Below are 6,000 nucleotides of genomic sequence, written 5' to 3'. Positions count from 1 at the left end.
AATTGGTTAAGTATAAAATACTTAATTATATATATAAATAATAATAATATATAACTATTATTTTTTCAAATTAAACTCTTACGATTTCACGTAAACTCTAGATTTTACGAGTTTACAACTGGCTAACGATTCTATGTAAACTCTCGATTTTGAAAGCCTTGATCAGCGCAACCACATTTGCCGGTGAGAGGGGAATCCAATTATACGTTTTTTTATGAGACAAACTCGAGACATTAATGTATATGATGCAAACAAGATGTGAATATGACAAACTACTTAGAGTTGAATAAATTAAGTATATACATGAAGAAACAAATTGTATCGAGGACATTAACCACGAGAATCCAAACATGATTGGACATTATCCAACAAACTCTTTAGAATCAATAAATTAAGTATATAATTAAAGTAGAAAAATTGTATAACATTTCCTCTATCATGTAAAGTATTCCAAACTAGCTCACTTCATTATTGATATTGATTGTTCAAGATTTCCTAGATTCATTGCCAAATACATTCTACATTTGATCCATTTCTTCATTCATTCAATTCAATCACAGGAAAACACAAATCTTGAATTCAGACTCAAACCTTTCCTTATCCTAGTTCAAATTGTCTAACACAAAGAAATGTAACTGTATCAACCATATTCTAAAATTACAGGGAAAAAACATACCAAAATGAATTAAGGTGATTTGTTACCTACTGAAAAAACATATATTTGATCTTTATAACATCAACTCAGTACCATGGTTTGATTTGGTATGGTCTTCAAAACTTATTCCTAGAAATCAATTCATCTTGTGGTTGACGTTTTGTGAAAGACTTAATACACATTATCGAATTAAGAGGTACATGCATGAACATTCCGAATTCAATTTGTATTTTATGTGTGGAAAATGAGGAGACCATAGATCACCTTCTTTGGGCTGCCCATAAGATGTTGCTCTCATCAAAGTCAAGGGTGATGTATTCACTTCACACGTCTTTTAAGTGTTTCTTTGCCGCTATTGTTTATCATATTTTTTGGAGCGGAACGCCATAGCTTTTTTTAGAGTTCGAAGTGGCGTTGAATATTATTGGAGGAACATCATTTTCGATGGAAATGCACTCAATTGAATGTGGAGGCGAATACCCACGTACCAAAGAAATTGGTTAATATTTCAAAGTTGGTGCCTCCCCTATGAAAAAGTCACTCAATTTATTGATTTCAAGATACTTTAACCTGACTCCTTTTTCTAATTAAATTATACCAAATAAGCATGTCATAATCCATTTCCAACAGTATTTTCTTACAACTTTTCGAATAAACAATAGGTTTCACAGGTTAAATCTCGAAATGAGTTGTTGGTGACATTGTAATCAATCTCGACCAATGTTTATTCTTCCCAGCGTATTCCTTCAGCAAAAATACATCCAAAATCAATTACTTGTAATGTCAATTAACAAAAGGGATCTACCTATATTATCCAAATATAAACTGTCAAACCATAGGATATCAAAGGAAACAATCAAACCTTCATTATTTGAATATATGTTTGTCGTTTGGTTCGAAACGCTTTTATAGATATTTTGGAATAGTATTCAATTTTTTTTTAACACTCATTATCAATTTTCAAGTTAAATTATTCATTAAAATATATTTACATGAAAAAGTTAAATTGTATCGTAACAACACTTGAGCATGACAATTATCCAAAGATGGTGCTATATTATTTGACAAACTCCTTAGAATGTAATAAATTAAGTATATAATTGAAGAAGACAAATTGTATATACTTAGCGCCCACTTCATTATCGATTGTTCAAAATTCACATCAAGAAACCAAAATTAATGATACCTTAGATTTTTTAATCACATTGGTACTTTTTGTTACTATAAATAATTTCAAAGAAGATTAAATCTATACAGATAACTTTAGTACAAGTTAGAATAAAAGTAAAAAATAAAAAATAATAGAATTAGTCATTTTGTACTTGCATATGAAAACAACTTTACTTTTATTACAATAAAGAGACTAGAAAATAAAAGGTGGAAATTTGAGGATAATCTAAAGGAAGAGACCTAAACTTCAATATTCCAATTTAAAGACCAAATAAAGAAATTTGAAAACACTAGCATGCAAATATATAAGGATTTCCTAGTATGCAAATATAAACACCATTAATCATTTTATCCATTTCTTCATCTATTCAATTCAATTCTCTGCATCACTCCACTGCCTCCCTCATTTCTTTCCTTTTTTTTAAATGATCTATGAAAATGAAAGTATCATTAAAATAAAAAAAACCTGTTACATGAAAAATTCAGTAAAAATGAAAAACAAAACAAGAAAAATAAAAATGTAAAATCACCGAGCACGAAGATGTTCCAAAAGAGTAAAGAGATCACCCGTCGAGTCCACGTTCTTACCAGATGCCAATGTCATGATAATAACATTTTGAATGGACCTCAACCGTCGTCTATAGTTTAATGGTTATCAATCATAAATTTAGAATCCCATTTACATCCTTCACAAAACAATAAATCTAACTTCTACATTTTCTGATCAAAAGATACTAACTATATATGCATCAAATCAAATATGTAAAAATAAAATTGAAATCCAATTAAAGCTACAAAAAAAATTAGATCAAACCCTTTTATAGAACATTTGGCTTTATCGGTTGCGATTCGTAGTGTGCATAAGCATTTGAAATTCGATACTTGTAATAATAATAAAAAACAAAACACAAAGAGAAACTCATCTCCAACTTCTAAATCAAATTGAACATATATGTATATAGTCTACTTACATATTATTTTCCTCTTTTTCATGAAGATTCTTCTTAGAACTTGCATTGGTTACAGCTACTTGCAAAAACAGGTGCTGCAACATCGACGAAAATGAGACTTTCCATGCAAGTGAGAACTTCAAAGAATAATCGATCTATATCATCAATCCTAATTTCCTCAAATGACCCATTCTCTAAGTTATACCAAATAAGCCAAAATCAACTTCCAAGAGTACTTCCTTACCACATTTTGAATAGGCAATAGGAATTGTTGGTGACATTGTGTTAGGTCTACGCATCAAGGCCTCGGTCCTAGAATATTTCCGGCACCTTTTTTTCAGTCCTATGGTGCACATGGGTCAGGTTATGTTTTTCGTTTAATAATTCTGTTTTGTTTCCCTTCTCTTATATTTCTCTCAAACCGAATTCTGTTATTTTTAAAATTGTTGTAACAAGTTGGTAACCGAATACTTTTGGGTAATTCAGCCACTATAAATGATGATGCCCATCCCACTTTTGGGGCTATTAATTGAAGCTTGTGAAAGTTGTTACTCTAAGTTATTCTCTCGGCCTTGAACCTCTATCTTGGACTATTAGGTGCATTCTAGTAGTATTCTCTTCTCGCCCCAGTTTCTTCTCTTTTTAACCTCGAATTCTCTTATCACATATATCCGCTGCGCTTGATTAAAAGAATTCCATGCTCGGTTCCATCAATCAAGAACACGTTTCTTAAATCAAGAACTCATAAAGTTAAGTTATAGTTTCAAGTTTAACACATTACACATTGTAACAAATTTCGACCAATATTCACTAAAATCATTTCCTCTATCAACTAATGTCCCCACCCAGTTCACTTCATTATTGATATTGATTGTTCAAGGTTCACACGAAGAAACTAAAATTAATGATACTTTAGAATTTTAAATCACTTTGTTATTTACCATAAATAATTTCAAGAAAATTAAATTTATATATAGATAACTTTAGTACAAGTGAGAATAAAAGTAAAAAAAATATATAGTAAAAAATATATGGATATTAAAAAATAATAGATTTAGTCATTTTTTACTTGCATATGAAAACAAGTTTACTTTTATTATAATACAGTCTAGAAAATAAAAGGTGGAAATTTGAGGATAATCTAAAGGAAGAGAGTTAACCTTCAATATTCCAATTTAAAGACCAAATGAAGAAATTTTAAAAAACTATTTTTAGTATGTAAGGATTCATTGCCAGATTTTATTATTTCAAATGTACATTGAACCACAATCATTGTATATCAATGGCAGGTTTGAACAAGTAAAAATCATTTTTAGATAAGAACATATAATACATCACCATTTCCCTTTCTTTGCTAGAAAATCCGACATATTATAGTCCAAATATCACATAAATAAAGAGCATCATATCAGTCCCATTAATATTTGAAAATCTAGCATATCTGAATGTCTAAAGTTGTCCGATTTTATGCTCTGAGATATAAAACATCCCAAATCATTTACAGTGTTTTACAGCTCTAAAGCTAAATAACCATAAATTTTAAATATTCTAAAAGTTTGATGGTTATCAATCATAAATCAAGAGTCCCAATACATCCTTCCCTAAACAAGAATTATAACTTACCAAACTGTAGACATTTTCTGATCTAACTATATATATTAATCAAATAAATATGTAAAAATTAAATTGAAATCCAATTAAAGCTGCAAAAAAAATTTAGATCAAGTACTTTTATAGAACATTTGACTATATCCATTCATAGTATGACACACAATAACTTTTATAATCATTTGAATTCGCTACTTTTAATAATAATACAAACAAAACAATAATCCAGAATATAGCTATCAAACCACATCAATACAATTTATAAGCATTTGAAATTAGATACTTGTAATAATAATAATACAAACCAAACCACTCAATCACTTAAAACAATATGAAAAATGATTGGGAGCACGACTTTGGGGAGCGACTCGAACAGCGAAAGTGACATCGTTGTTATACGAAAGAGACCTCGCTGTTATACAAAAGGGACGATGTCTCTTTTGTATAAAAAAGAGGTCACTTTAAATGAAAATAAAGCATTACTTTCTTTATGTTGTTTTGGGGTTTCTTTTTTTTTTGTCTATAATATTGTATTTCTCTAATAAAAAAAGAAGAAGAAGTTCAAATAAATAAATAAGAGCTACACATGTCCAAAACACATAGCAACATGCATAATTATTATTTTCTTAAAATAATTAAGAAAGTTGTGATCTCTTAAGCTTAAGCTTAGAGACTCAAGTTATTAATAATTCACTACACAGTTTGTATATAAATAACTGTCCTTGGAAGAAGAAGAAGATGGCAATGTTATCACACTCCTACATTTCCTTATGAAGACTAAAGTTAATCTTGTTTTGATGCAATTTGACCAAATAGGAGCTATGAATTAAGGCAAGCCAGAATTTAGATACACCTTAAATGGAGAAGACACTTAAGATGATTTGAAATACACAATATTTTATCTTAATTTTTTATCATAAATATATAATATTTTTACTAACAACACTTGAAAAATGAAGTTTTTGGTCATCTTGAGGAAAAAATCTTAATTTAAAAAAAATATATACATTTTTCATTTTCAAACAAATACAATTTGATTGAAACCACCTTATATCATCAAGCATCTACTATGGAAATGACACAATTACAATTACCATTTGGCATGTAAAACATAATGATAAAGTGAAAAATCATGAATAAGATATGGATGTAAACCATTGGCATGCGCAAGAGATAGGAATCTAAGCAAGCTGCGGATGGACATAAATTACTAATCCTAGACCTTTTAGATTTTCTTGGTTCCAAATTCTTTTTAATTGACCACTAAAATGAAGATCCTAAAAAATAGAACAAAAATGAAATGCCGATTATGCACCCAACTTCAAGATGAATGTGAACTCGTTGTATAGTGAACTTCTTATGCTTGAGGAAATTGTTTTCATAAATCATAAGTGTAAATGGACTAAATCAAATGAGTTACTCATCCTCTATCAAGAAACTTAGCAGGGCGAGTTGACTCAAACTGGATGATAGGCATACTTGATTTTTTTTTCACACCAGTTACAATATATAATACTAGATCTAAAGAAAATATTGGTGAATCATCTTGTCTAAGAAGATTTCTTTTATTTTATAAAAATGAGATCAAGAGATTTTATATTGAGGAGCAATCGGAAC

This window comes from Impatiens glandulifera, chromosome 6 (genome assembly GCF_907164915.1).
Source record: "Impatiens glandulifera chromosome 6, dImpGla2.1, whole genome shotgun sequence".
Taxonomy (NCBI): Eukaryota; Viridiplantae; Streptophyta; class Magnoliopsida; order Ericales; family Balsaminaceae; genus Impatiens; species Impatiens glandulifera.
Note: the sequence above shows the minus strand (reverse complement) of the source record.